This window comes from Equus przewalskii, chromosome 18 (genome assembly GCF_037783145.1).
Source record: "Equus przewalskii isolate Varuska chromosome 18, EquPr2, whole genome shotgun sequence".
NCBI classification, from domain to species: domain Eukaryota; kingdom Metazoa; phylum Chordata; class Mammalia; order Perissodactyla; family Equidae; genus Equus; species Equus przewalskii.
The window spans coordinates 51,103,969-51,125,671 of record NC_091848.1 but is presented as its reverse complement, the minus strand read 5'-3'; the positions used below and the strand labels follow the sequence as shown (position 1 = coordinate 51,125,671).

The following is a 21,703-nucleotide window of genomic DNA, read 5'->3' as shown; positions in this document are numbered from 1 at the left end:
GGGTCAGTGTCCATTACAGTGACACACTGCAGTCTCAGGGGCTGCAAGACAGTGTAAAAAGCCTGGGCTCTCGAATCAGAAAGTGGCTTTCCAGATGATAGCTGTGTAAACTGAGGCAAGCATCTTCACCTCTTTGATCCTCAGTTTCCTTACATGTGAAATGGAACTAACGACACTTGCCTTGTGTAGCTGTTGTGTGGCACACAAAATGACAGCCATATTTCATCTTATTGCCAGTTTGTAGCAACACTTTTTTTAATAGGAAACCTTTTGTGGTTGATCCTTGGTGTAATTTTTGCCACCTTTAAAACATGAAATAAAACACATTTTCATGCTCAGTGTGCAGTTGCTTAACACACACATTTAAGGTAAACAGCATTGGCCCTTGACCAACTGAAAATTGTTCAGGTTTCTCTTTAGGCACAAGTGCTATCTGTGTTCTCAGATCCCACAGGGAGCCAGTCCCCTGGTTCTGCAGCTGTAGGACGGACCTCACAGAAGCAGCTGGGTCTCTGGTTTCTCTTAGGACTTTCAATCCAATTTAGAAATCCCCCACCTGATTTACTCGCTTTCTTTTCCCCACCTGGACCACAAATCTGTCTTTTCCTTCTCCTCTTAATTCCTCCTCATCCCTCTCAAATACCAATTTAATATTTTCCTACAAATTTTATAGTGCCTTAATTAGTATTCATCATCACTTGGGGAAGATCGTATATTCTTACATCATTATATGGACTTTTCATGTTAATGAAACTTCTAACAATTAAGTGTGCGCTTGAAATTCTTCCCTTTAGCAGTTATGACTGCATTTCTAGAATCTGTTATGGTATTGAAAAAAATACATTAAAGGTAGATATCATCAATATGTTTTGTTCTTAATTGTAATAAAATTAAAACCACCTAGCATCGTGTTATGATAAGTTCTATAATTAAAAAACTGTAATTCTTCCCTACCTTCCAAAGGTATTTCAGAGATTAATTAGGGTTTTTAATTGTGCATGAGATTTATCAAGTAAGGGCACAACCTTGCTACTATTATCTATTTTTCATTTGGATAACTTCGAAGTTTTCACTTGTTAAAAGCTATTTAGACGTGACAGTAATAGCCAGTCTCTAATTTTTTACATTTTCGGATTTTTCTTTTCTTCAAAAAAACAATTACTGCTCCACAAATGTATTTTTAACTTAGATTTTTAAAATTCTCATTTTTAAGGAAATAAGCTTTGGAGAAGATATATAATGCCTCCTTGACAATTCTGAAACCTGAAGCGCGGGGGCTACCGACTGAGGTGGGATTTCAGAAAAATCCGGCCCTTGGTGAATCTCCGGGGATTCTCTCTGGATGGGTCTGGACCAATCCGCGCTGCCCCAGCTCCGCGCTCGGACCGGGCTGCGCTGCAGACGTCTCGCCGCGCTTGCGGACACACCCCTGCAGACCTGGCCCCGTCCTCCCAGTTTCCCTTCCCAAATGCCTCAGAATCGTGATCACAGCAATCAAACGATGTGGTGGGTCATGGTAGTTCCCAACCTCTTCTAAAAAGAGACGCCCTTTTAAAATTCAAAATAATTTAGCAGACCCCACCACCACCACCACATCCAGACTGTGATAGCTGTACTTTCAAATTCTCTGTTGATTGAGAAAACTTACAAAACGATCAAAAGCTTCAATAGATTCTGTAATACTTTCAAATGCCTGTATACTTTATTAATCATGCTATTTGCATACATCTGAATTTATTTATTTATGGTGTATGCTCACTAAGTGTACAGGCACTGCTTGGTGCACAAATGGCTTCGCCCACCCCTTGCACAGGGAAGCCCCCAGGGTCCCCAGAAGGCGCCCAGGGTCCAAGGTCCGGGGCCGGGAGCTGCTACCGAGGACGTAGAGGCGCTAGGTCCTGCCTTCTACCCTAAACGTTCCTTTAAGCCGGATTCCCAAGGGCTTCAGGCGGCCTTTCCTGCAAGTCGCCGGGGCATCGCAGGGCATCTGCTGCCCCCTATCGGTGGTGAGGCGAACAATAACCCGAACCCAGTTAGAATCGACTAGAAGAGGCCTCTTGAATAAAAGAATATTCCATGACTACGCAGTAGCCAGAGGACTCTCAGAGCCTGTTTTCCGCAGACATCCAGCTCCGGCTGCCGCGTTGTAACGCAGGTGTCCGCCAGTCAAGGAGAAGATGATGGATTGTGAGGAGCAATCTGACGCTGCTTCGGCGAAGGCAGGGAGCGGCGTGGGTTGCGGGGTCCCGGATACACCCAGGGTTCACCTTGTGCTTTCCACCTCCCATTCACCAGTCCACCTCGTCCTTAGGAAAAGCGTTTGCCCTCACTCGGGACGGGGATGTTCCTTAGGGCACAGCGTGGTGTTTTCCCAAGCCCCTGAAACACCTGTCCCCTCATATTACACCTTGAGCAGAGTCCAGTGACCTCTGCTGCAGAGGTGACAAAGGCCACTCTCCTTGAGTAGCCGCCTCAACTGTGTCCAGGAATGGCCTTCCAACAGCGTGTTACTTCTCTGATCCCTTTGGTGGGAATATGAATATGCTTCAGAAAAGTCAAATAAATACTGAGAAGAAAACTCTCGGACACCCCTGGCTACCACTGATGCCCGTACAGTGAAATTTCCTGCCAGGACCACACAGGTAAAATTCGCCTGCCCCGGGACACAGCCGAGGCTGCTAGCCGACTGAGAACGTGTGTGACAGTTACGTACTGAGATATTTCTAATTTTATTTTCATTATTTTCTCCCACCCCACTACCACTCCCCTTCTACACACACACACACACACTTTGCAGTGTCCTAACTTGTTCACTCTTGTCCATATTTGCCTTGGCGCTTTTGGGAAGAAGGCAAGAGAAAGATGAACGAAGGTGAGTGGGGGAAGGGAGGGAGGGGAAGAGGGAGAATCGCCTTCTACACAAGACTTTAAGCCGGAAGACGCCCCGGCGGAGGGTCTTCAGGACGACAACGGAAAAGTCCCACTACACGCTCAGAGCGCTGGTGCTGGCGCCCCCAACTGCCGGTGGCAGCAGGAGATCCGGGATCCAGTTGGTCCCCTCCGAGGGTTCCGCCCGCCCGCGCTGGCGGTGGGGCCCTCCAGGGTCGCTGCGAGTCTGGGAGAGGAAGGAGGCTCCGCTGGCTCCGTTCTCCCTCCCAGCTCGCCGTGGCCATGGCCCCGCCAAGTCTCCGCTCCCGAGCGGCCGCAGGTGCCGAGTGGCCGATCCCCGGAGCGAGTGAAACGCGGGGCTCGCCGCCCCATCCCGTCCCCGGCTCCAGGAGGGTCTCCGGCGGGTGGCCGCGTCCCCTCGGTCCGGCGCCCCCTCCCCGCGGCCTGTGGGCGCGGCGCGCAGGGGTGCGGGCGGGCGGCGGCTCCCGGGCGCAGGCGGAAGGCGCGGCACCGCCTCGGTCACGGCCGCCGCCGGGCTCAGGCGGAAGCCCGGGCTCCGGAGGGGCGGGGCCGCCGCGCCCGGCGAGGCCCAGGGCTCCGGGCCCCGGCGCGCCCGTCGGTGCAGCAGCGGAGCCCCGGCGGCCGCCGCGCCCGCCAGGCACCGATAGCCCCTGGTCAGCTTCAGCGCCCTCCCCGCGCGTGGTGGGGCGAGGCCGTGCCCACGCGTGTCCGTCCGGCTGCGCGTCTGTCACTTGCACACTCGGAGCCCCTCCGGCCGCGCAGGCCCCGGCTCTGGGGTTGGCGGCTCCCGCGTCTGCCACCTCCAGGACCCGGAGCCGCCAACCCCAGCCTCCCGGCGAGCCGGGACTTCCCGGATGGGGCCATGCTTTCCTTCCAGGACAACCAGGGCTCCTCCCCTCCCGGCGATCTTTCTAGGAGGCCACCTCCAGAGATTCCGAGGCGATTTCCTCCCTGCCGGTACCAAACCGGTAACTCCTCTCACTGAAGACACCAGGGGGACTGACAAGCTGAGTGAGTGGCGAGGGACCACCACCACCGAAAAACCCAGCGTTCCATGTGCGCGGACTGTTTTGATCGGTGGGTTAATGGGGGATAGAGGTCCGCGCTCGATTTTTGATAGCCCTGATTTTCAAGCTTTTTAAAAAGTTACGTTGTCCTGCTTTCTGCTCGGTCAACAACACAGAAAATGGAATATTGCTTTTTTTGTGATTCAGAATCAATTGTCATGACAGTGACTTGGAGATTTTCCCGGCATCTTGTGAGATAAAATGGAGATGCACACGTAGGTGAGAGTCGTTGTGTTACACGGTGGCCGCTGCATCGGCCAGCAGCGTCCCTGAGCCTCGTTCCCTGCCCCTCTCGGCTCACCCACCTAGTGGGACTTCTGTCATTTAATTATTGTTTAATTATCCTGAGGGTCTAAGAGTAAGCATAGGGCAAAGATTGAGCACAGCACTTAAACAGTTCCTTCAAACTGTCTTCACCTTTCTTAGGGAAGTAATTCCTGGGCTGATAAAGAATTTCAGATCTGAGGGCAAAAAATAAGTTGCTAAAAAAAAACCCCACTTCAGTTATACTTCTGTTATTTATTTAATAGATATTTATGGAGCACCTACCCCACACCAAACACACACACACACACCCCCCCATACATACATACATACTATGGGCTATACAAATGATAATATAGGACATCTGTTGAATGCTTAGTATGAGACAGGCAATATACTTGTTTTAAAAGCATTATATCATTTTACCCTTCCAGGGACAATAAGAAGTAGATGCTATTATCCTTATCCCTCCTTTATAGATGAGAAAAATGAGATATTGCAGACTGGAAATAACTTGCTCAAGGTCACCCGGTTAGTAAGTGGCACAGCAGGGGCTTCAAGCCAGCCAGTCTGATGCAGAGTCCACAGACTCAACCGCTAAACCAGGTCCTCCAGTCAGATCTGAGAATGTGCACGTTTTGGAACCACCTCAGGTGAACCTGAGGCAAAGGAGACCTTGAGAAGCATCAATATGGTCACACTCCCTCATCTTCCTGATCAGAAGGCAGACCCGAAGAAGTGATTTGTCCAAAGACACACAGTTAATTAATTGCAGAATGAGATCTAGAGGGCCGGCCACCTCCTCATCCCTTGTGGAAAGACTGTCTACCATCCTAACCACATCGGCTCAGTCCAGGAGGAGTCAAAGAATGTAAATAACTCAGCAATTACAGTAAATGTACAGTCAGATCTTGAATATCCTTAGCTTCCTCTTCTAATTGCTTGCCTTCTGGATATTTGACTGTGGTAGTTTCTCTCCCAGAGGGAGAGAGAAACCAAGTGAAACTCAATTATTTTATTTCTGCTAATGTTAACTGGTAAGAACTCTAGTTTTCAAGAGAAAAAGGGGCAGGGGGGTGGGGAGCCAGGAGGTTTGATGGCAGAAAAGGCTAGAACAAGTTCCTAAATGAAGACCTGCAGGTGATCCCTAGATTTTGGCTTCCGTGCTACCCATAACGGCCATTGCCGTAGTGAGGGCTTAAAGTGGGGAAGAAGTGAAATGGACGCCACGTGGAACACAACTGTTCCTCCACTCTTCCTCTTCCTGTGCACCCAGGCCTGCCCCGGTTTTGATATTTGAGAAGTAAGGAAAAGGAGAAGGAAATAAATGAAGAGAGTATGATGAATTATCCTGGAACAACTTCTACTTTTGTTTGGGAGAGTGAAAGAGTTATAGTACTGAAAAGAAATACCTAGGCCACGGTTCCTCCATCCTCAGCCTCAAGCACTGAGCATAGATAGTCATAAATTGTCATTAAACAAATAGATTTGGCCTGCTTGTAACATCTTGACTTCTACTTCTTTTATTTATTTATTTATTTATTTTTGCTGGGGAAGATTAGCCCTGAGCTAACATCTGTGCCAGTCTTCCTCCACTTTATATGTGGGTCGCTGCCACAGCATGGCTGATGAGTGGCGTAGGTCTGCACCCAGGATCCAAACCCAGAAGCCCCAACCCCAAAGTGGAGCATGCTGAACTTCACCACTACACCACAGGCTGGCTGCTGTTTTTGTATTTTTTTTAATATTTTTCTTTTTAACCTACTCTCAGATCATAGGGATGTTGAGAGGCTGTGCAAGAACCCTGGGGACTGCTGCCTTTTCTCAACAACTCTGACCAAATCATTTCCTTATGTAACATCATTTAATGATTCCTCATCATCTCTAGGGAATAAAATTTGACTCATTAACAAGGAAAACAAAATATTACATGCTAAAGCCCCTGATTACTTCCCGCCCACAACTCTGCCACTCACTGAAACTTTGATCAAGAGGAAACTAGCTGTAGTCCTTGAACATACACGCCGTCTCCCGCCTTCGTGTTCTTGCATTATCCCCATCCTCTCCCTGGAATTCTGTCCTCCCTTGTCCTCTTGGTAAATAACTATTCATTGCCCCAAACTCTGCTCAGACAGCGCCACACCTGTGAATTCTTTCTTGACCCTCTGCTCCATCCCCCAAAAGCAATCACCTCTTGTGCATGTGGAGGCCGCTTCTCTTCCTTATGTTCTCTCTGATGGCTCTGAGTCTGTGGAATGATTTTTTTCCATATCCCTTGCCTTCTGTTCGACTGGAGCTCCTTGGGGATCTGTCTGTATAAACTTTGTTTAGTGTATCTGAAAAGTTAGGGAACAGAGGGTTAACTTACCTTTAAGTAGAATATTATTTACATTTTGAAATAATATGCTCAGTATGTTTAAAGCAACAGGTCCATTAGTTATATAGTACAGAATGTCCAAAAAATCTGGAAACAGAGGAAAACATAGTGTATTTATTACGCTTTTTTCAGATTACCTCATTACTTTAAATTTAGAGGTACTTAACCTAAAAGGTTTCTGGAGTTTGAATAACATACGGAGCATATTGCTTGACAATGTAACTAAAATACTGTTTAAATATTATTATATCCTGTTTGCTGAATTCCCCACCCCTTCCAGTCCCAGCACCTAACACTGTGTCTGGTGCCTGACGCATCGTAAGTGTCCGCTGAATTGTTCTAAGCTGAACAAAGCAACAGGCTTTGTCCACTGGTCCACGGGCTTCTGGTTCTCACTCCCCCCCGGTCCAGCTCTGTCTCTCCTTTTGGTGAGCTCTTACTAGCTTCAGTCCCTTTGTCAGTCACAGTCCTGTATGTGCTCTCGTTCAGTTTGAATTAATGCTTTTGCCTAGAGTGTAATTGCTTACATGTTTTAGACATTTATTAGGGAAGGGAGACCCCAGACTTTTCCTCGTTGATGACAGGACAAGTTATTGAGGGGTAGAGACAGTTAATGGAGCAATAGAGCAGATAAGGCCCTAAACCAACAAGTGGGTCATTCATTCATTTATTCAACAAATTTTTTTTTCCAGCACTCATTACCTGTCAGCCTCTGGCCAGGCAACAGCCTCCCAAACCTGCAGAGGCACCGTTTTCTACCCAGCATCTCCGGTTGTACTTGTGGCAGAATTTCCTACTGCTGGAAGCTTATGAGTGGGCAAATACTTTCTGTACCTTCTGAGACCACGAGGGCATGCCAAAACCAGCCACTTGAAGTAAGGGCTTTGCATGGATATATTTCCCTTGTCCATAACTGTTTAGTGAATAAGGAACTTTGTGTATATTTGTGCAAAATTTAAGAAATAATTGATAGCTATTTAATCACACCTCTGGAGCACAAATATATATATACCTAAAGTCCACATCCCTGACAAATGGTCTCACAGTAACAAACTGATCTCATATGATGAGACAGCTGCTTCTCTAGAAGGGTTCACTTAACATTTAATATAACAATACTCTAACTATCATACATGTTTGTTTATTTAGATATGTTAGCAACGTGCATATACTCACTTCAGGTAATTAATGAGGAAGAAAGCCTGTGATATAGTAGGTACAGTTGAATATACTTTTTAACATCATTAAAGTACATGTTGTACATCACTAGGGAGGAGATTCTAGAACTTTACATTCTTTAGTCCTGAGGAAAATAATGTGGAATATAGTAAGATATGCAGAATTAGTGGAGTCTGTATTTCTGAAGAGTGGCTATATTCTCTCACAAAAATCATTTTGGGAACTCTTGGCCCAAGAAGCATTTCTTAGATTACAGGTTTGAGAAATAGGGGGCAAGTGTCATCACCCCCAGTAAGGGGTATTTTTAGAAGTGCAGTTTTTATGTTTTTTTCCCTCAGAGACATTCAGGTCATGTCTCAATTGGCAAAGCAACCAAAAATATCCAGTCAGTTATCTGAGTAATTTAGGCCCCCAGATAAACCATCTTTGTTTGAATTACCTCAGCAGCATCACCCTTACAATCATATTAGCTTAAAGTAGCAACGGCAACATGATAGATTGGAAATATCTGGCGTCAGATGATGAAGATTAAAATCCCGACTCCTCATTTCTCAGCTCTGTGACCTTGGCCTTGCTGAGCTTCCTTCCTGTTTGGTTAACTCCTTGGTGAAACAGGTGTATCCCAATTGCCCTGTCTACCATTAGGGAGGTGTTGTGAACATCAAATAAGGTCCTGTGTGTGAAAACTGCACCTTGACCTGCAGAGCAGTTCAAATATATGTTTCTGATGTAGGTCATACAATTTTAGGTCAAAAGAAATATTCCTTGAATTTAAAAAATATCCCATTCCTGGGTATTTATCCAAAGAACTTGAAGTCAACAATTCAGAGAGACTTATGCACCCCTATGTTCATTGCAGCATTATTCACAATAACCAAGATGTGGAAGCAACCCAAGTGCCCATCGACTGATGCATGGGTAAAGAAGATGTGGTGTATATATACAATGGAATACTATGCAGCCATAAAAAGAGACAAAATCGTCCCATTTGCAACAACATGGATGGACCTTGAGGGTATTATGTTAAGGTAAAGAAACCAGACAGAGAAAGACAAACACTGCATGACTTCACTCATATGTGGAAGGTAAACAAACACATGGACAAAGAGAACAGATTAGTGGTACCAGAGGGGAAGGGGGTTGGAGAGTGGGCAAAAGGGGTAAAGGGGCACATATGTATAGTGACAGATAAAAATTAGACTATTGGTGGTGAGCACGATGCAGTCTATACAGACACTAATTAATAATGTACACCTGAAATTACACAATGTTATAAATCATTATGATCTCAATGAAGTAAAATAAATATTCCTTGAAATTAATTAAGGAAATATTCAAATTGTTTCTTGGCATCACTCACAGAATAGAATTCTCTAAATTAGATACCCAAAAACCACTTTCTCAAATGTTTGTCCATTTTGGGTTTTCTTGTATTTGATCAGTAAAATGAGTTCTGATCCTACTGTAGCTACTAAACAATTTCTACTCTGACTCCTAAACCAGTGAAGAAAGCATCAGTGCAGTGACCATAAGTATCATTGACTTCTCTTGTCATTTGACAGTTTATTTTACTATGCCTTCACTGGATTCATTATTAGCATCTGTGCTGATAGCCTTGAACAAACATTAATAAATTCTGTAGCCATTTATCCAAACATTTGTGAGTTTATATGCAAGGCAGATGAGAAAACTGAGGATCAAATAAGTCCTTTTCTATTGTAGATCCTCACATTTGATTATGAAACCGCTTTTTTCCTAAGCAAAAAGATGCGATGAATTCATAATTCTAAACTAGTGCTGTTGAAACTGGAAGTGAAAGGAAAATGTATTCATAAAAATAGCTGTATAAGACTTAAGCAACAAGAGGCATCATAACGCAAAACAACACCCATTTCTTCCAGTTAAGTTTTCTTAAATGAGATGGGTCTGCTTCATTTCTCACCTCTATCTTCCCCTATAGTTTGGTGATTAACGATTAAAATGTGTATCCTTTTCATAATAATTGCATTAACATGCCCCCCACCACCACCTAACTACTGGTAAAAACAGAAGAAAAATTATTGTAAAATTGAAATACAAAGAAAGCCTAACTCAAAACATTTTTTTTGTTTATTTTGGGTAAGGAGAGGGAAAATTTGAGCATCACTGCCCTAAATAAGTTACGTAAGAACTGTATGTAAAACTAAGTTTGTTACATCTTTATATCCTATGAGGTTATAAGCATCTTGAGCAACTGGTCAAATTGAGCTCCTTTCCAACAGGTAAGGAGACCAGGTCTGAGAATATTCTGGAGTCCTCTACAGAGGGGAGGGCAGTGATTGGCAACTCCCATCTCTTTACAAACAAGAAGCCATGTTCTCTGGAGGTTTCCCTGGAAAGGCCAAGAAGTGAGTAACGTTCAGATGCAGGGTTGCAAAGGTGTCCAGGGGATTCTAATATGAATATCTGTGTGTGTGGGCACGTTAAAGAGACTCCGCAGAGGCGAATGTTCAAAACACTAGAAAACACCCACTAGAATTATTAATGCCTCTTCAGGGTTATGATTGTATTTTCCTGATTAATGTGGTAAATTAAACTGTTCTTAAGTGAACAGAATAAAAGATAGGTTGGTGTCTACACAAGAGTACTATAGATGACGAGAGAAGGGGTTTCGTGATCCACAGTGCCAATGAGTGGATTTCCCAAGCAGAATCAGTCTGTGTCACAAGAAAAGGAAAGAATGAGTTGGAAACCCTCACAGCATCTCCACAGCTCCCGGTCATTTGTAACTTTATTCTATTTCCAATCTTCCTTGATGAACAAGGGGCCTGATTTCTTGCTTTTCATTAGCTCGGTTTTCAATGTTGTCTGAGAGAGACGGGTTTGCCAGCAAAAGCTCCATAGCCATGAGTTACAGTGAATTCAGCGGGGTGACCACAGCCTGGCGGAGATGGACTTGACTGTGAGCGGCTTGGAACGCTGTACCCCTGGCCTCAGCGCTCGGGACTTCTCTCTGCAGAGTGTGTGTGTCAATCTGCACAATGTCTCTTTTAGTATATAAACTTCCAAAGAACACGCAAAATTTATATTTTACTCATTCTATATAAAGGTTCTAGAACAGGGCTGTGAAAAACCAGCTGCTCTGTTTTTGGAGACGTTCCCTATAGCTTATTAATTATTAGTGAGTAAAATTTAATAGTGGTAATTTTTTGAGAAATTAAAATACTAGTAAATAATAGTTGACATTTTTTTCCAACTGTGAACTCATGTAACAGTTAATTCCCGAGTACCCACTATGTACCAGGCACTCTTCTAGGGCCTGAGGTTACAGCAAGTGTTAAGGGCAGAATTATGTCTCCCCGCTAAATTCAGATGTTGAAGCTTGACCCCTAATGTGATGGCATTGGGAGGTGGGGCCTTTGGAAAGTAATTAGGATTAGATGAGGTCATGAGGGGGACCCTCATGATGAGATTAGTGCCCTTATAAGAAGAGGCACATGCACAAAAAAGTCATATGAAGACATAACGGGATGGCAGCCACCTACAAGCCAAGAAAAGAGGCCTCAGAATGAAACTTACTTGCCAGCACCTTGATCTCAGGCTTCCAGCCTCCAGAAAAATGAGAAATAAATTTATGTCATTTCAGCCACTCAGTCTACAGTATTTTGTTATGGCAGCCCGAGCAGACTACGACAGCAAGAAACAAAACTGACAAATAACATAGAAGTAAAATCTACAGTGTGTCAGGTGGTTATAAGCACAGGGGACAGAAATAAAGGTGGGAAGGACAATGGGTGGGGGTTATAATTTCTTAAAGGAAGACTTCACTGAGAGGGTGACCTTTAATTAATGACCTGAAGGAGGTGAAGAGCCAGCTGTGCAGCATGGGGACAGAGCAGGCCAGGGGGAGAGCAAGTGCCAAGACTCTGAAGCATGAGTGCGCCTAGCAGGGGAGAGCCAGGAGGCGGGTGTCCCTGGAGTAGGTGGGGACAGGAGAGGAGGAACAGATGGGGTGAGAGGTAACGAGTGGGTGGTGTGGACCCATAGCACCTTGAGGTCGTGGTGAGGGCATGGCCTTTATTCAGAGTGATCACAGAGGGTTCTGAGCAGAGGCGTGACCTGAGCTGTCTTATGTTTTATGAGGAGCACTCTGTCTGCTGAGTTGAAAATAACTAGAAAGAGCCCGGCTGGAAGCAGGGAGACAGGAGCTACTGCAGTGGCCGAGGTAGGAGATGACAGTGCAGAGTGGCGGTGGTGGAATTAGTGAAACATGGCATATGTGTTTTGAAGGAAGAGCCAATAGTATTTGCTGAGAGCTTGGATGTGGGGTGTGAAAGAGAGGAGTTTTTAAAAACAACAAGGCTGGACTTGGAGCTAGAGAAAGGTTGGGCTGCCATTACCTGAATTGGGGAAGACTGTATGAGGAGCAGGGTGGGAGGGAGAAATTGGGATATTTTAAGTGCAAAATACCCCTTATGTATTCAAGTAGAAATACCAGACAGGCAATTGGATATACAAGTCTTGGGGTTCAGGGGAAACATTTCAGTCTGAGCTGGAGATAAAAATTTAGGAGTTCATTTAAAGCTCTGTAAAGTGCAAGGATGCTATTCAAAATATGTGACAACCAGTATGGTAATGGTACTAACCAATCAGAAGGTACTGGAGCACAGTTCTAAAGTGCCAGGTATTAACATTTTAGAAACTAGGTCATGGGTAGGTGTGGGGGTCCCAGAGAGAGGCTGGAGTCGGGGGGTGGGAGAGGGCATCAGAGTTTGAGAGCAGCTCTTTCCTAATGGGAATGGAAATACGTCAACATTTTATCAAGCAGTATAGCATACCAGTGCACAGCAGTTGGAAAACAGCCCTGAAGGAGTATAGAGAAGGAAAAGAACAAGAAGTTCAAGGATGCCCTGGGCAGCCCAGTATTTGGAGGTTGGGGATAAGAGGAGGACAGCAGAAGAGACTGAGGAGAAAGAGCCGGTGACACAGGAGAAACGCCAGGAAGGTGGTGTCCTAGAACAGTGACTCTCGGGTCCAGTTTGCCTGAGATGGTCCAAGCTGGTATCTGCGTCAGTGTATTGAGAACTAGTGCCCATCTTTCACTCTCAAAAATGTCTTTATTCTGATGAAAACTTATGTGGTCTCCTTACAAAGAAGCCAAGTGAAAAAAGTAGTTTAAGTGGAAGGAATGACCAACTATTTAAAATGCTGCTGCTAAGTGAAGTAAGAGGAGGACTGAGAACTGGCCACTGGATTCAGTCTCACGGAGGCCACCTTGTCAGGAAAGCAACTTTGGTGGCGCAGGAGGCATGACAACCATAAGTCAGAGGAGAATGGGAAGAGAGCAACTGATGGCACTGAACAGAGACAAATCTCTTCAGAAGTTTTGCTCTTAAAAAAAAAGGCTGAAAATTGATGAGGAGTGGGTGGTTGGAAGGGAAGGGGAGTCGAGACAGGGTTCAGGTAATGCGGTGGACTGAATGCACGTGTCCCCCCAAATCTGTATGTCAAAGCCTAAGCCCCAGTGTGATGGTGGGCCTCTGGGACGTGATTAGGTCCGACGGTGGAGCCCTCGTGAATGGGATTAGCGCCTTATAAAGGAGACCCCAGAGAGCAAGAGCTGCATTGTATGAGTGACTATATTAACATTATGTATTAAAATATCTTCTTTAACCTAAAAGTTCCTATTTTTCTTCGGATTTTAAGCATTTTCCTGGGCCCCTCAAAGTAAGGTGGGCCCTAGGCACGGTGCATGCTGTGCCTGTAGAGCCGTGGCCCTGGATCTCATTAAGGAGGAGAAAGGGGTAGGTTTGTGCACAACGCAGGGTTGGCCTGAGACAGAAGCCCTCGTTGTTCATCCACAGGAAGAAGAACGAAGGCCAAGAACAGGGGCGCAGGTACGGGGTAGACGTCATACTGGGAGTTTGTGCAGGGTGGGTATTTTGGGGTTTTTTCCCTGCTTGTTTCTTTTTCTCAACTAAATCATAAGCACAGTCATAAACTAAGAGTGGGGATGGTGGAGGAGGTAAAGAGGTTTGAAGAGAGGAAAACAGATGGAACAGCCGCCAGGGGTGTGGGAGAGTGGCTGGACTGGGGAAAATGCAGTAGGATTCCGGGGCAGCACTGAAAGCCCCCCTAAGGTTAGGTGAGGAATGTAAAAGGAGACCAGGCAGCATGAGTTGCGTGGCTTTTCTCTAGCCACGTTCAGCTGCCCAGTGGCATGGCAGAGCAGGAGGAGAGTTGGAATCAAGCAGGGATGGAGTTTACCAAGGGAGCACAACGAAGCGAGAAGCAGCAGGGCAGTTAACATGTATGCAAAAGTGTGCTTGTAATAACGGACACGGAATTCAAGCTGGGTAAGGACGGAAGAGGGGATATGAGGGGACTGAGGACATCGAAGATGGGGCTTGAGCGTAGATCCTGGTGGGTCCAAAGAGCTGGAGTTAAACTGTAGAGGAAGTGAATTGGAGTGGTGGCCGATGATGGGGTGAGAATCAGATGTTTGAAATAGAGATGATGGAGGGATGTGCAGTTCTTAATGAGGAGATCTACAGGTAACACTCGATATTTGTTATGCAGACTGCAAATAATACTCCATAATCCCATAGACTTTCCAAATGTAACCACTGTTAAAAATTTGATCAAATGTGTATCACACATACATATATACATACAAAACACACAGTGCTTCAGTTTTGGTTTAATTATTTTCTTACATAAATGGGATCATGCTACATTATCCCATTCCTTATTTTTTCACTTAACAATATATTCTGGAATTTTCATGACCGTTTACATAGATCTACCTCATTTCTTAATGGCTTTTTTTTTTTTTTTAGTTATATGAACTTCCAATTGAACGATCTACTGGAATATTCTAAACCTGTTTCATGTTTATCATGGCGGGTGGAATGGGAAACTAACGAAGCTCAGGTCTGGGTTCTTCGCTTTCTCAGACCCTTTCCACGACCCTGGGCGGGGGTTAGCAGAATATTCATATGGCCGTAGGTTTTTGGAAAATTTACAAGAGTAAGATATTTCAAACATGATTGGTTAAGACCAAGTCTCTTTCCACATTTCCTCCATGGCACGTTCCCTGTTTTGGACGGTGTTGTAGAGACTGTGAGCATTCAAATAAATACTCACTTCCAACTGAATTCACTTCTGAGTAGATATGCATTTTCATACCTAATTTTGAATTCTTTTTCTTAAAGAGGGCCTTTACGACTGAATAAGCTTTAGACCCTACGAAGCCTGGATCTGCCTCTACAGGTTTAGCAATTCTCCTTAACAGCCTATTTCCTCAGTGATGTCTAGACCCCTGGCTATTCCTGCTGACCCCAACATGTGTTGCTGAATCACATAGCGAGAGTTCTCCCCCCTCCCTTGCCTCTTCCTTCCCCTTCTGTGAAAGCCAGCAGTGAGGTGGCCAGAGGACTTTCACTTTCCTGGATCCAGTTATTGCCCCTCAAACTGATTTTAGGTAATTATGAAAACACGCAAATAACTCTGATTGTCTCCAGTGCTCTAATTTGGAGTGTTTATTTCTGTCATTGTTGCCTTAATCTCTGCATCAAAGCAGATAATCATTAACTGAGAATTTTAGATATACAAGATAATTTAGAGATTATCTAATCCTCTCCTCTCTCCTTTTAGAGCTTTGAGAGCTGAGATGCAGAGTAGAAGGCCCTATGACTGTTTATGATTCTACAGAGAAGGCTAATCATTTCTTAAGTAAGGCCGGGGCCTGTGTTAAGTGGGAGGTGAGAAAATGGAGTGAGGCAGGTCCCGGCTCAGAGACGGAACACTGCTCACCACCCGCTTGTAAAATTCAAGCACGGCTCCCCGGCTAACAGACACTAATGACTATAATAAATTAAGGAGGGTTTAGTTAGGCAATAAACAATTACAGCTGAAAACAGGGTGTAAACTTGATACCTTAATTAGTGTATTGACCAATAGCTCTTTCTGGGTTAAGAACCCTAGCCTTAATTCAGCCATAATATCTGTGTTCTTTTTTTTTTTTTTAATGTACTAGGACTAAACCACGTTCAATATTCAAATAATAATTTCACAGAGTAAGGTATTAGAAAAACACAGAGACTCAAAATAAACCCAAGTTTGGCCACACTTTCCTCTATGAGTGATGATACTTTGACTTACCTCACAGTATTATGAAGATTAACAAGATTATGCCTATAAGTATTCTAAGCTCTTTGGATTTAAAAGCTGCAGTTGGCTGGCAGTGACATTTCCTTTATGTCTGGCCTGTGTGGTTCATGTGGTAATGAGATATGACTGTAAAGTAGGGAGACTAACTTTGGACAAGCATACCCCCTTAAGACTCATGCATCCAAACCTTTGTCCTGCCATGTGGTCACGATGGGAGACTGGGTACTTATTTTGAGGAGGCTGCCATTGCTTAACACATTTTCTGAACTGCTCTTTAGGAACTGCTTCGGAGGGAGCTTATGAGACATGGGAGAAAAGCAGCCTACTTATGGTTTACAGAAACTGTAGAAATACATAAAAGTCTTTAAAAACAACAACAACTCATTTGGCAGGTAACTCAGTACCCTGCAGAGACAAAGTTCTCTGTCTAGCAAAGAGGCAATTGCATAAGAAGGCATATGTCAGGTTGAAACTCCTATAGAGTTGTTATAAGGCTATCAAAAGCATTTTTAAGCACATCTATGCATGTGACATTCTCCTGGAAGATAGGAAGAGGAATTTTTTGAATATGAAAAGTAAGACATCTAGCGAGCAGTGATTTGACAGGTCATATGCTGGCCAATGATTTTAACAAGAGTGAACATCTGTGTAGTACCTTATAATTATTTAAGCATTTCTATTGTACATTGGTTCATCTTATCTTCACAACCCTAAGATATTGCAAAGACAGACAGTATTATCATCTTCATTTTACTTATGTAAAAATTCAAGCTTAAAAAGTTGAGACAAGACCGAGTTGACACAATTAATAAATGAAGCGAACCTCAGACCCACCTCTTCTAACTTTTCACCCTGACTTTCAACATTATAACTAAGGTTTTCTAAAGTATGGTATGAAAAATTCTGGACCCCCCAATATGGTAAGTATAGTGATTTTATAATATACCAATAAATTCTTTGACATTACTCCTTTCAAAATTTGGAGCCTAAGAAAAAGGGTGGAATCTAATTCACCTTCTCTTGAGTGTGGGGTGGGTTTAGTGACTCATTAGTAGGTGTGATGGTGTGTAACTTCTGAGACTAGGTCATAAAAGACATTACAGCTTTCTCCTCGCTCTCTTGTAGATTGTTCACTCTAGGGGAAGCCGGCTGCCATGCCATGAGTGTATTCAACCAGCCCTGTGGAGAGGTCCCCATGGTGAGGAACTGAGGCCTCCTGCCAACAGCCATGTGAGTGCGCCATCTTGAAAGCAGATCTTTCAGGCCCAGTCCAGCCTTCATATGACTACAGCCTCAGCCAACATCTTTGCTAAAACCTGAGGAGAGACTCTGACCCAGAATCACATTGCTAAGCCACTTCCTGATTCTCTGAAGCTATATAAGATAATAAAGCTTTTTGCTTTAAGTCTGTAAGTTTTGGGTAATTTGTTATTCAGTAATAGATAACTAATACAGTCCTTAAAGTATTCTATGATCAATTAAACTTGGGAAATCCTCTTAAAGATTCATAATGTCCAGTAGAGTATAAAGGTTCTTGAAAAGTCCTGCAGCAAAGCAGCCTGTTTTTACTTTTTTATAAAGCAATTTCAAGTCCCCTTTAACAAAACATCCTTTGCAGCCCAAAGAACTAGTTTGGGACACTTTGAACTATAGCAGTCTGGGTCACTAGCCATTTCAGTTAACTGTAAACTTCCAAGTGAGCATTTAGACCAAATATCAAAAACTACACTACAAATCTAGCACACGTTTGGGCCTCTATTGGACATCCTCCAAAGCAAGGGCTTGGATTCTTTACAAACGTCAATGTCATAAAAGACAAAAACGTTTGGGGCAGATTAAAGGAAACTAAGAAGACATGTCAACTACGTGCAATCCTTGATTCTTCCTTAAATTTTAGACCAGAAAAAAAAATAGTCATAAAGGACATTATTGAGACACTTTGAGGAATTTAAGTTTGGATGGTAGGTTAGAGAATAGTATTGTATTAATGTTAAATTGTCCAATTATAAGAATCATACTGTGGTTATGTAGGAAAATGTCCTTTTTCTTAGGTGATAACATGCTGAAATCTGTAGGGCTAAAGTGTCAAAATACCTGTAACTCTCAAATAATTCAGAAAAAATGTGGTGTGTGTATTTGTTTGTGTGTATGTGAGAGGGATAGAGGGCGAATGTGAAGAGAAGAATCTCAAGGCCTCTGGAAGCACAACTACACATGAAGGTGTGGCGCAGGAGATGAAGGCCCACGCCTTGATGGCTGACTTTCAAGGTCTCTGCTCAGAGGCAGCCCTGAAAAACTGATGCAGGAAGTGAAATGCCTGTTCTGGGCTCTTCCCATTACTGAATCCTCCTCACCCTTCCGGTTATAGCATAAATCTCTCTTCCCGACCATCCTATCTGAAAAGGTATGCTCCATCACAAAGCACTCTGTAAATCTCATAACACTTTCTCGGTCTTTAAATATCAAGTGTATTTATTCTACACGTCTTTATTGCTTCTCTTGTCCCACTGGATGGTATGTCCCCTGAGGACATGAATACTGCGTCTTCCATTTACTGCTCTCCTCCTATAACATGTACTCACTATATTTTTTTAGAGTGAATTAATGTCCTTTCCACTCTTCCTTTTCTACTGCATGGTAGTCCCAGGTGACTTCTCACATTCAAGAGGTGCCAAGTGCTTTTATGCTACACTCACACACACATACACACACACACCAGTGTCAATGCCCCATATCATATGATGATTACTTGTCTCCACAATCAGATTTTCCCTAGAAGTTAGCTGAGTGTCTGGCCTTAACAGACAGAGTGCTGGTTGAATAGCGTCCCCCAGAAATTCATGTCCACTCAGACCTCAGAATGCAACATTATTTGAAAATAAGGTATTTGCAGACATAATTAGTTAAGTTAAAATGAGGTCATACTGGATTAAGGTGTCCCCTAATCCGATGACTGGTGTCCTTATAAGAAGTGAAACAGAGGCACACAAACACACAGACACAGTGGGAAGAATGCCATGAGGAGGTGGGTGTCGTGATTGGAGCACTCCATCTACAGGACAAGGATCACCAAGGATTCCTGGCAACCACCAAAAGCTGGGAAGAGACGAGGAAGTGTTCTCCCCTAGAGCTTCCAGTGAGAGCGTGGCCCTGCTGACACCTGGATTTTAGACATCTAGCCTCCAGAACTGGGAGACAATAAATTTCTGTCATTCTAAGCCACCTGGTTTGTGGTAATTTGTTATGGCAGCCTAGGAAATGAAAACAGATGGTTTGTATAGATAGTTGTAAAACTTAACTAATGTGCTCAGATAGACCCTTCCCAGGTAAGCCTCCACTGTAGGCCTATAAACCCACTACAGTAACTGGCCCTGTGGGTCATCTCAGAGACTGACCACATGGAAAGAGTTTTGATAACAAATCCCCAGCCTACCAACTTGTTAAATAGGGGATGACAATTTACTTGTCATCCCTCTCAGAATATTTGCATTTTAATAGGGCACTTGGTCATTTCAATATTCTGGGATCCCTTTACTCAGGAGGGTTTCCTGAGTGCACACTCTGTCAGGTGGGGCTACAGGTCAGCCAGAGAACCAGCCTGGGACATGGAACCAGCTTTCCCTGAGTGCTTGACATCACACCCTAGAGCTCTCCACCTGCTCATGCAATGAGCTCGAGGAACCTACTGGATAGTCTACCTGCGGAATACAACAACACGTATATCTTCTATGGAAGAAGAGCATACTCTATCTGGAAAAGTTATTCTCAGTGTGAGCACAGTTTGGGGAGATATAAACAAAAAGTGAAGAGGAGGAAAATTCACCAGCCATATAACCAGTCAAGCAAGGTTCCGCTAATCAACATTGGAGAACCTCACAGCACATCGTCTCTCGGCTTTGCTCCCAGCTCTCTGGCCTCTTGTCCTCCCCCTCCTTTAAATGCCCATCTCCTTCTGTCCATCCTGCAAATTGTTAATGTTTTTTACCTTTTTGTCCTGGGTCCTCTTTTTTTGTCATCCGACATACTTTCCTTTGAGTTTTGCATCTGTTTCCATTGGTCTCCGTTACCATGCAATATATGGAGACGTCGCCCCAATCTTTAACTCTAAACCAGGACTTCCTCCTACGCCACACACCATTAAATTCAACTGCTTACTAGATGACCCCCCTTGGACATTCCACAAATATCTCAAGTTCAGTGTCTCCAAAACCCAACCAATTGCTTTCACCACCAAATCTGCTTTTCTATCACTATCTAGCATGTTGCTTAAGTGAGAAACCTCAGTGTAACGAGCTCAATAATGCTCAGACTGTACTGCTTTTATTTGTCCTAAATTTAGTTCTTTCGAGCTTCAAGGGCAACCAAACTTCTAGTTCTCTCTGATTTTGTGAATACATTTTTGCCTACCCTTTCGTTGATCCATCATTTCTCCTTTCAGACTATAATCTTAATTTCCAAAGCCCAGCTCCATTTTTTTCAGGGCTTTAATAATTACCTTGGTCTTCTCCAACTCTTTTGTAAAAGTCTCGGAATAATCTAAATTTCTAACAATAGAGTCTGGTTACTGAAATTGTGACACATCAATATGATGAAGTATTAAAAATCATGTTCTAGATGAATATTTAATAACCTAAGAAATGCTTATGATTTCATATTATAAAAAGCAGGTTTTAAAATTATACAGAGCATGGTGATAAATTTGTTCCCCAAAAAAGGCATGAGCATAATAGTCAGGTAAATATTGCAGACCAAACATTTACCTTTATTCCATTTAGAAATCACACTAAAATGAGAATTCCGTGAGGGAAATAAAGAGGATGTTAAGAGAGTAACTGCAGGTGGCAACCTAAGAAATGAGGTCAGGGGAGACCTCTCTGCGACAGCAATATGAGATCTGTCACCGAAAGGTTGAGATGGAGCCACCTGTGTGAAGAACTGGAGAGAGGCATGCCAGGACTAGGCAACAGGTACAAATGCCCAGAGCTGGGCAAAGGCATTTCATTTTTGAGAAATAAAAACTAGGAGAAGTCTTTGATGAATTTTAAGTTGGGAAGTGACAACGTTCTGATTTAGGCTTTCATCTCTTGCTATGGCAAGGAAATCTATTGGAGCATGGCAAGAATGGCAGCAAGTGAGCGGTGAGGAAGCCATTCCTGTTGTCCAAGTGAGAGATGATGTGTTTGCACTAGAGGGTGGCTATGGGGATGGAGCAATTCAAGATATATTTTGGCAGCATAGTTTGATGATATCTTGAGATAGTTGATGTTATATGTAGATATATTTTAGTGGTATATCCTATTTGGTTGGTAGGACTTAGATTTGGGTGTTGAAGTAAAAGAAATGAAGCAAGCCTTTAACTTATGCAATGTGGTGAAGGCTGCGTCATTTACTGGGAAGATATTTGTATATTTAGGATGTCTATTATGATTGAGCATAAATGAGGCGCCTGTTGGTGGGGGCGAAGAAGTACTTAAAAATTACATCACTCACTCTTATGTCTAGATGTATAGACTACAAATTATCTGCAAAAAATATTCTAGTTCAGAGAAGAGTTATTTGAAAGGAAATTCTTAGTTATGTAAACAACTAAGTATCGATGGTTTTAAAAGCAGGGCGTAATAATAACTTTTAAAAAAGTGTTTCAACATAATCTGCCTCATGACTTCATAAAGAGAACTCGACCTTGGAAGTTGATAGATCAGCTTGCAAAAGGAGCCCAGGCCTTCTGCAGCAACAGGCCCAAATCACTAACCTC

General features: G+C 43.7%; 1 long non-coding RNA gene across 1 annotated transcript; it reads left to right on the top strand.

The window, feature by feature from the left end:
- The first annotated feature begins 3,787 nt into the window (after window positions 1-3,787).
- LOC103559327 (uncharacterized) lies at window positions 3,788-17,361 on the top strand. The gene is made up of 6 exons (XR_546946.2): window positions 3,788-3,987; window positions 4,125-4,196; window positions 7,311-7,493; window positions 8,657-8,825; window positions 10,059-10,184; window positions 17,074-17,361. It is a non-coding gene; the product is annotated as an uncharacterized lncRNA (long non-coding RNA).
- The last annotated feature ends 4,342 nt before the right edge of the window (window positions 17,362-21,703 follow it).